General features: G+C 40.8%; 1 long non-coding RNA gene across 1 annotated transcript; it reads right to left on the bottom strand.

Annotated features, from left to right (window-relative positions):
• Positions 1 to 262: 262 nt before the first annotated feature.
• LOC109297503 lies at positions 263 to 5,039 on the bottom strand. The gene is made up of 3 exons (XR_002097334.1): positions 3,895 to 5,039; positions 3,303 to 3,305; positions 263 to 272 (listed from the first exon to the last, which is right to left on the bottom strand). It is a non-coding gene; the product is annotated as an uncharacterized LOC109297503 (long non-coding RNA).
• Positions 5,040 to 8,691: the final 3,652 nt, after the last annotated feature.

The following is an 8,691-nucleotide window of genomic DNA, read 5'->3' on the forward strand; positions in this document are numbered from 1 at the left end:
CATATGCCTCCGCGAGGGATTCTCATGAGCTAACTTCAACAGGGGAACCCTGAAGAGTTGCGACATCAACAGCTGAGGAACCTCCTGTCCCTCCCAGGGCCCCATTTTTATCTAGTATAATAAACCCCTTCTAACCTCAAACCTGGGTAGGCTTGCATAGCGTTCTGGGTCAATCGTGACCTCTTCTTTCTTGGCTAGCTCAGTCTCGAGTATAGCTCAGAACTCAGGTTATTCAGCCCGTGCGTCTGTGAATGGCTCATTGTTGGACAGGCCTTCCACATCAAAGCCCTCTACCGTCTGTATCTCCTCTTCATCTAATATCATGGGGTACAGGTGGCTGTGGACTAAACCCACCAGCATTTCCCTCGCAGCCTTCAGCACGGTCACCTTGCATATCCTCCATGGGTAGTATTTTCCTTGCCCATGCATACACGTCATCTTTACAGGATTTTTTTCCAAACATATCCGGGCGGTGCCAATGTAGATGGGATAAATGTGTGCGCATAACCAGTATCAATAACTGCCTCGAATCTTCTATCTCTTACCCATGCCTCAATGGTAGGTTTGGGTGAATGCCATTCTCCTCCTTTTGCTACAGTCCATAGACTCTACCCCTTTAGGCTCCAGATCCTCTGGTGGTTTCTATTCCCTCAAATGGGGAATGTCGTACCTTGAGCACTGACCACACCGTACTGGTACAGTCTCGGGACATATGTCCAATCCTCCCACATTGGAAGCAAACCACTGGAGTGTTGCCTGATCATTTAAAGTCTTGGGTCTCTTTACTTCCTGGCCTCATGAGGCCTGGAGTATGAACCTGCCTTCATATTCTGCTCCGGAGGCCCTTCTCCCAGGGTGCTATTGAAGTTCTCCGCCAATTGCAGAGCCTCGGCAGATGTCACGGGTCGATGATAATGGACTCAAAAATCTCCTCATCCAGGTCAACCAGGAATTGCTCTAACATAATTTTATTGCAAATTTCCGCCTTCAAACTGTCTGCGGGCTTCAGCCACTTAGTTACAAGATCGCCTAACCGCTGCAACAGATCCCTTAGGGCCTTTTCTTCTTGCTTTTTCTTGGCTTGAAAAGCCTGTCTCTAAGTCTCTGGGTTAATATCCAACCAATATAAAATCTCCCTCTTCATTTTATCATGGTCCAGAGCTTCATCTTGGGTCATAGCCCTGTATTCCACTTGGGCTTTTTCTATCAGCAAAACCCCCAACTGTCCAGCCCAATGGGCTTCTCCAGTCCAGCAGCCAATGCTGCTCTCTCAAAACTCTCCAAGAAAATTTTGGGGTCATCATGAATGGTCATTTTGGGTACTTTCAATTCCATGATGTTCCTTTGATGCCAAACTTGCTGTTACACCCAGCTCTTTTCCATAGCCAACTGTCAGGCTGACTGTTGCTGCTGTTGCTGCAGAGCTTATCCAGTCAGGTGCAAGGTCTATTGAATTCGGACTGGCCCTGCCGCTGCTGCAACTGAGACGTCCATACTCTCAGATTCTTCCTGGCCATCATCAAAGTTCCCAGCCAATGCACCAGTTTGTTGGGGGATCACTGCATAAGGACATGGCCTTCTGTGCCCCAATGACATTCGCCTACTTGTCCCCACCGAAGAAAAAAGCTAGCTACCTGGTCAGATTGGAGTTCCTCCTATATCTCTCCTGCCATGACTTTGACATTTCTCTAAGTTCCAGGACAAATGATGTTCGCCCCAGTCTGACCCTGGCTGCTGGCGTCCCCAGTGGAATTCAGCTTTTAAAAGACAACAAAGAAGAAGAAAGAAGAAATGAAAACTGTCCAGCAGGCTTAGCTTCTGCCTTGCCCCCAGCCTGCTGGCACTTGCAGCTCCTGCCGCACAGCCTTTTTGCAGCGTAATCAGCTGATTAAAACCCCGCTGTGATAATTAATTGATCGTGGCAGCAATTAACCCTGCTATGATTCATGAGCTCCTCTGAACCCCTAAACCAACTAGTCTGCCACCCCATTCCTGGGTTTCTTCGAGCTGGGTGTTCAGTGGCTCTGCCAAGCTTGCCTTCCTTCACTCTCCTCCTTGTTTGCCTGGGCTGCCTGGCCAGAAATAGCTCCCAGAGCACCCGGAGAGCCAATCCAGCACACCTAGTGAGTTAATAAAACTGGCTTTGGGCGCACTGGGAGTTTCTTTCACAGCATGGTGGTCTTCTTCTCAGGTAACTTGTGGCTGGGGCCATCGGATTTCCACAAAGAGGCACCGTCAGCCTCTTCAAAGAAGCATTGCCAGGGACCAGACAAGACTGTAGTCATCTCAAGCAAACACTGTCTGGGGTGGCCATGTGACAATGCTTAATTAGTGAAGAAGGAAAATATCGTCATCCTCGTTTTAAAGATGGAGAAAGACACTGAGAGATTAAGTGGCTTGTCTAATCTTACACAGCAGATTAGTATCAGAGCTGGGAATAAAACCCAGAGTCTTAACTTATATCTTTGATCTAGCTGGCATTGCGTCTTTGTAAGGACTTTTATTATATGTATTTTTCCTTTATGCAAAAGAGCTGTATAATCACAATATCAAAACAGATCCAGAAGTAATAACTCAGCTAAAGAAGGGAGGATCTAGAACTGTAGAAGATAAAAGCTTCATGAGAGAAAAAGCTATCAGAAGCATGAAAAATGGGAAAACAACTGGCTTGGACAACAGACCTCGAGAACTGTTAAAAACAGGAAACAAGACAATTGACATACTGTACAAAATCTGCACTATGATATGGAAAAGGAAAACTTGGCCAACAGTGGACAAAATCAATCCCAAAGATGGGGAATCTACACCAAAGTACCAACTACCGCACCATTAGCTGCATCGGTGATCCAACTAAGGCACTTCTTAGAATAATACTAAATAGGCTCAAGCCACAAATAGAGACTGGGTTAGCAGAAGAACAAGCTGGATTCAGGTCTGGAAGAAGTACCACAGAACAGATCTTCAACCTCAGAATCATGTGCGAAAAATATCATGACCACCAAAAAGAACTTTATCATAATTTCATAGATTTTAAAAAAAGCCTTTGACAAGGTGTGGTGAAAAGCACTTTGGCTGGCAATGAAGAGGCATAACAGCAGTCCCACATTGATAAGTCTTATAAAAGAACTCTAAAACAATACAAGTAGTGGAATCCTGCTTGACATTGGTTTGCAGTATCAGTAGAAGTATGCCAAGACTGTCTTCTCTCACCCTGCTTATTTAATTTATAACTGGAACAAATCATGTCAGATGCCTTAGAGAACTTCACTGGTACAGTGTCAGTCGGAGGACGAGAAATTAACAACCTTTGTTTTGCTAATGACATTGATCTAATAGCTGGAACTGCAGAAGAGCTTAAGGAAATAACGGAAAAGCTGCATAAGGCTACAGAGAGATATAGATTGGAAATTAGTGTGGAGAAGAGCAAAGTAATGATAGCATCAACCAGTAGCAATGATGATGCATCAGTAAACATTGGTAATGAGAATCTAGAAAAAATAACACACTTCAAATACCTTGGAGCAGCCATCACAGAAGATGCTACATCAGAAAAATAAGTAAAAACAAGAATAGCAATTGCTGTTGGACAAATAGCAAAGCTGAAGAAAATCTGGACTGGCAGCAACATCACAATGAAAATGAAACTCCATCTACTATAACTATATGCTGTTGGCATTTCAACAACTCTCTATGACTGCAAGACCCGGACACTTACTAGTGCACTGGAAAAGTGAATTGAGACCATTGAAAGGCAGTGCTTCAGAAGACTTCTACACATACCTTACATTGCACACAGGACAAATGAATCTGTGAAAAATCAAATCAGACAAGAAGTTGGCAAATATGAACCCTTACTCAAAATCATAAGAAGAAGAAAGATGCAGTGGTTTGGACAAGAATGCCCAGCACCCTTACCAACTCATCCTGCAAAGTGCTGCAGATAAACAAAAAAGAAGGGGAAGACCTAAGACAAGATGGACCACCAGTATCAAAGACTGGATGGGATTAAAACTGACTGATTATACATGGATTGCAAAAGACCAGGAAGAATGAAGGGAAGTTATTGCTACATCAAAGGTGCCTCAACAGTCAGTGGAGCCTTGGGACTGACTTGACTTGATTTGTCCTTTGGTATAATAGCAATGTTTATTTAATAATTAACTCAAAGAATGAGGATGAAGCCAAAATAATTAGGAAAAGATACTAGTGTGTAGCCCACTAAGACAAATTTAACTCTTGGAAAGTTTTAGGCATGTGTATGATTAGTTTTGACTTTTCCAAGCCAGCTTTGCTACATCAGTAATTGGCATGAAAAATCAGCCACTGTGTTTCCAGATATGGACTTAGTTACCCCAGGGCTCTTTCATGCATTCATACTTTTAAACCATATAAACTGTAACTTCCTGAAAATAAAAATAGCTTTTTTAAACTTAGACTTTCATTAAACTATTTCAGATTACATGTGGTGGGAAAAGAATTTGCTTTTACATAATAAAAGTTTCTGGCTAGTAACAAGATATTTAAGATTTAAAACATACATACAGGGCCCAATTCTTCTTTTACTTTCAGCAGTGTAACTGCTGACTCCTCTCATATCAATTTCAATTCTACTGAAAGTCAAACCAAAAGTTTTCAATAAGAATTTAATATTTTCTTTTGTATGCTAAGTAAACCCCCAATCCTGTAGAGATCTCAATTGTAGAGATCCTGTGTAGTTCCACTGTAGTCAATAGAACTATTCACATTACCTCAGGTTCAGCATATATGCAAGTTTTTGTAGGATCATTTCTAATGGATTGTTCAGTCCTACTTAAATAGTTCAGTCCTGCTGTGACAAAATTCATCCAAAAAAGGAAAATGGTTTTCCATAGGATCTGTGGTCTGACGATCATAGTCATCTCATGAATTTGTATCACAATGTAGAAAAGCAAAGCTCATCAAGGGAATGATGCCTATGATGGCTGTAATCAGCCTTGTGCTCATTTCAGATGTACAATTTGTTGCTTAATAACTGAGATCCTCTTTTTCATTCTGGGGCACAAAAGGAAGGAAAAAGGGGGTGGGAAAAGGGTGGGAAAGCAATAGAACCGTCAGAAAAGGTCAATGACGATTACCGTCAGCTTTTGCTATTTAATATGAATCACATCTCTCTGAAATGGGACTTAATTTAGTCCCTGATACTGCAAACATTTGTACATGCAAGTCAATTTACACATGTGAACATTCTCACTAAACTCAATAGTAATCATTAGCACTCAGTCATAGTCATATATAAAGTTAAACACATGCATTTGTCTAGGATTAAGTTATTTCTAATGTGTTATGGTTATTTTTAGTCCTTAATTTTATCAGTAGCTTTTTTTTTTTTTTTTTTAGGAAAAGCACGCTGAAAAAACAAAAACAAAGAACTGAATGGACATCTATCCTAATAAGCAGTTTAATGCACCAGCTGAGTGAATTTTTGCACAAGGCTGGGCGGTGGAGAAATGTTTGCAGCACATTCTCTTTGTCCAGCACTAGTTGTGTAACAAGCCAGTTAGAGAATGTGGTTTTCATTATCTTTTGTGGTAAAGGGGCCCTTTCCATGATCAAAGAGTGGGCACTTATTCTGTCCAGCCCAATCAAGAGCACATGCCAGGGAAACTCTTTCCTTGCTGGAGAAGTGCATTGAAGAAGGATCCCCTTCTTCTTTGTTGGCTGCCTTTACCTCTCCCATTCAATAAGCTCTTTTCTTCCCCCTTCCCCCTACAATATTATAGCTCCATGTTAAAGGTACCACTTCAGCTTGGGGATGTATACAGTCTTTTGTGGTTGCAAAACCATTTTGCAGTTGTCAACTGGGGCTAGACAATGAAGAGGCGGAGGTGGTATGTAACAGAGACTAGAAACTTTCCCAGTACTTCTACCCACTGCAAGGCTGAGAAGCAGGAATGCCAGAACTATGCATCACATTCTTTGATACTTGTTTTTCATGGGGTAACAGAGGTATGAAATGAAAGAACGTTTTTGAATTAACAGTCTTGTAGGATTAACAACCTGTAGACAGTGATCTCTAGAGTTGCTTCAGTTGTTTCTATTGATAGCAGCACTGGCAGTAACACAACTGTACGAAATGAGGTGCAGTAGAACTACTGATACAATAAAGGGAATAAAAGAAAAACAAAAAGGGGAATTTTACATTAATCTCTTGTCTAGTTATTGGGAGTTTTGTTGACTTTGATCTTTGTATGCTGTTATTTTAAAATTTGCTAACTCTAGCCTCCACAATAGACTCAGTCCTGTTGCATGCTTGCTAGCCCTGAACCTATGAACACACATACAGTCATAAAGTAACACCTGAATGAGCAAACCTGGGGACTAGACAACATTTCCAGACAATCTGAAAATGAAAACTCCTTCTATACCTTTCTAATCATTTCATATATTGTGTTGTATGCCCATATAACAAGCATACTTTTCAACAACTGTTCATATTGAGATTAATTTTCTAATATTTGAGGTTTTGAGAGTTCTGTGGATACAGTCAGTCTCAGTGAAGCTATCTGAATATCATAAACATATGCTATCAAAGAATCTTTACATGTTGCCACACAAGATCTAGACCCATTACACCTTTTCAAGATAGTTAAATATGAGATGAATACACCTCATTTGCTAGAGGCAGCACAATCAAGTGAACTAAGCAAGGGGCTGGACCTGGAAAGTCTGAGTTTTAATTTCAGGTCCAGCACTGAGTAGCTCATGTGGCTTTGGACAGTCATTTAGGCCAACTTTTTAGAATCTACAAAAGGTGCATGCCTAAATCAATAGTTAGGCACTTTAATGAGGTGCACAATATCTTGGTGCCTACTGAAAGAGACTCAGAAGTCTTACTTCACTCCAGACCAATTACATCATTCAAAAGTAGCCTGCCCAAGACAGTTTGATGGGTTATTCTCTAAGGAGGGTTCTGAAGCATCTGAGGGAGGCATTCTCAGCTGTGAACTAATTATGAGTTAATTAATCTATCTTGGTTTAACACTTTAGAGACAAGTAGATTACTATCAGAATTCAGGCTAGGAAACTCTGGAAAAGCACAAGAGCATTTGTTTCTTGTTGAGTTTGTAGAGTTACACAGAATGTGTGCAGCTACCAACTTTTCAACCAGTTGATGCACAGCTGCACAGGCAGAAGCAGAGTCGGTAGAAAACTTTGCCCATTCTCCATATGCCACCCTAAATCCCTTTTGAAACCATCAGGATGCACCCATAACTAACCTATGAACAGTTTGAAATTTTCTTCCTAGATCTGTTTTCTTGTTGTTCAGGACAGAGTTCTCTATATTTGTCCTCATGTATTAGATTCAAGTCCAAGGTTCTCCCAAGATTAGAGATCCATTTGGCTAGTATAGTTAAATTATGACAGTTCAGTAGCCAATGGCACACACAAATAATACAGCTGTCTTTCACTCCCCATGTCAAAAACCAATGGCCAGAGGCATGTCTGGTGTAACTCTTATCTGAGCCAGCAAAGTTATACTTGACCTTAGTCCCATGACAAAGGTGCGCTCAGGTTTAAAATAAACTTTATGAAAGCTCTGGGTGCCCCAAGAGAACAATGTAACAAGAGTTAGTATATCTACCAGGATAAATCTCTGTGCTATTGCAACAGATTTGGTTCATTATGCTTTTAAGAAGTTATATATGTACAGATAGCATAATCTCTTATTAGATGGGTGAGTGCCAGACTGAAGGAATTGCTAAGCCAGCCAGTATCCTACCAGGAAAGATGCTCAGCAATAGACATAAAACCTTGCATTTGAGCTCTCTCCAACATTAGAATGGAACATTTAGTGACCCTGTCAATAATGTACAGAGAAATGCACATGCTGTTGAGGCTGATAAAGGAATATGAAATCCTAAACCGAGCAAAGGAACATTTTATTTCAGAAGTATTAAACATGTTAACTGTTTCACTCTACAACAAAACCATCTCATTCTGGCATGGGAATTTTTCCAGCTTCAGTGATTTGGTTTGCTTGTTTATGCTTTCCTTTGTTTTTGTTTTAAATTTTGATTTGAAGGAAGTAGAAGAAAAATGTAAAGGATAGCAGGAAAGCGTGGAAGTGATCAGTTCTAACCATAGATCTGAGCCTAGAGAGAGAAAGCAATCCGTATGTGTCTAAACTGATGCTTTGAAAGTTCCCCCGCCTTTTTTTGCCTAATGCAGATATATAATCTCCCTCTGCAGCTAACATAGCTCTAGGGGCCTGATCCTTTTACCATTAAACTCAATGGGAGGTTTTTTTAATTGATTTCAGTGGGAAGATAAATAGGCCCATGGGATGCATCCTCATGCTTTTTTTTAGAAAAGCCTGCCACAAATGCAACATGCACTGTAGGCGAATGGATGCTTAAGGAGTTTGTCTTCCCAGAAAGCTTCTTACTTTGTTCTAGATGTAAAACAGGTTAACAAGAAAACCTGAAAGATCAAACAAAAAACTCTCTTGTGGCCAAACTGTGTTATAGGACTATTTAGTTCCCCACTAGAGCCATATACCCAGATGCTAATACCATTTACCAGCTTATTAAAAATATCACTTTGCAAAACCCAGCAATAGACCTTGGCAGTATTTACAATGAGATTCTTTTGGCAAAAAATGCCATCATTCCCCCAAGCAGTGTAACTGTGCTGGTTATGGATGAAGACAAG

Source organism: Gavialis gangeticus, unplaced genomic scaffold (genome assembly GCF_001723915.1).
Source record: "Gavialis gangeticus isolate Ggan-Ray unplaced genomic scaffold, GavGan_comp1, whole genome shotgun sequence".
Classification (NCBI taxonomy): Eukaryota; Metazoa; Chordata; order Crocodylia; family Gavialidae; genus Gavialis; species Gavialis gangeticus.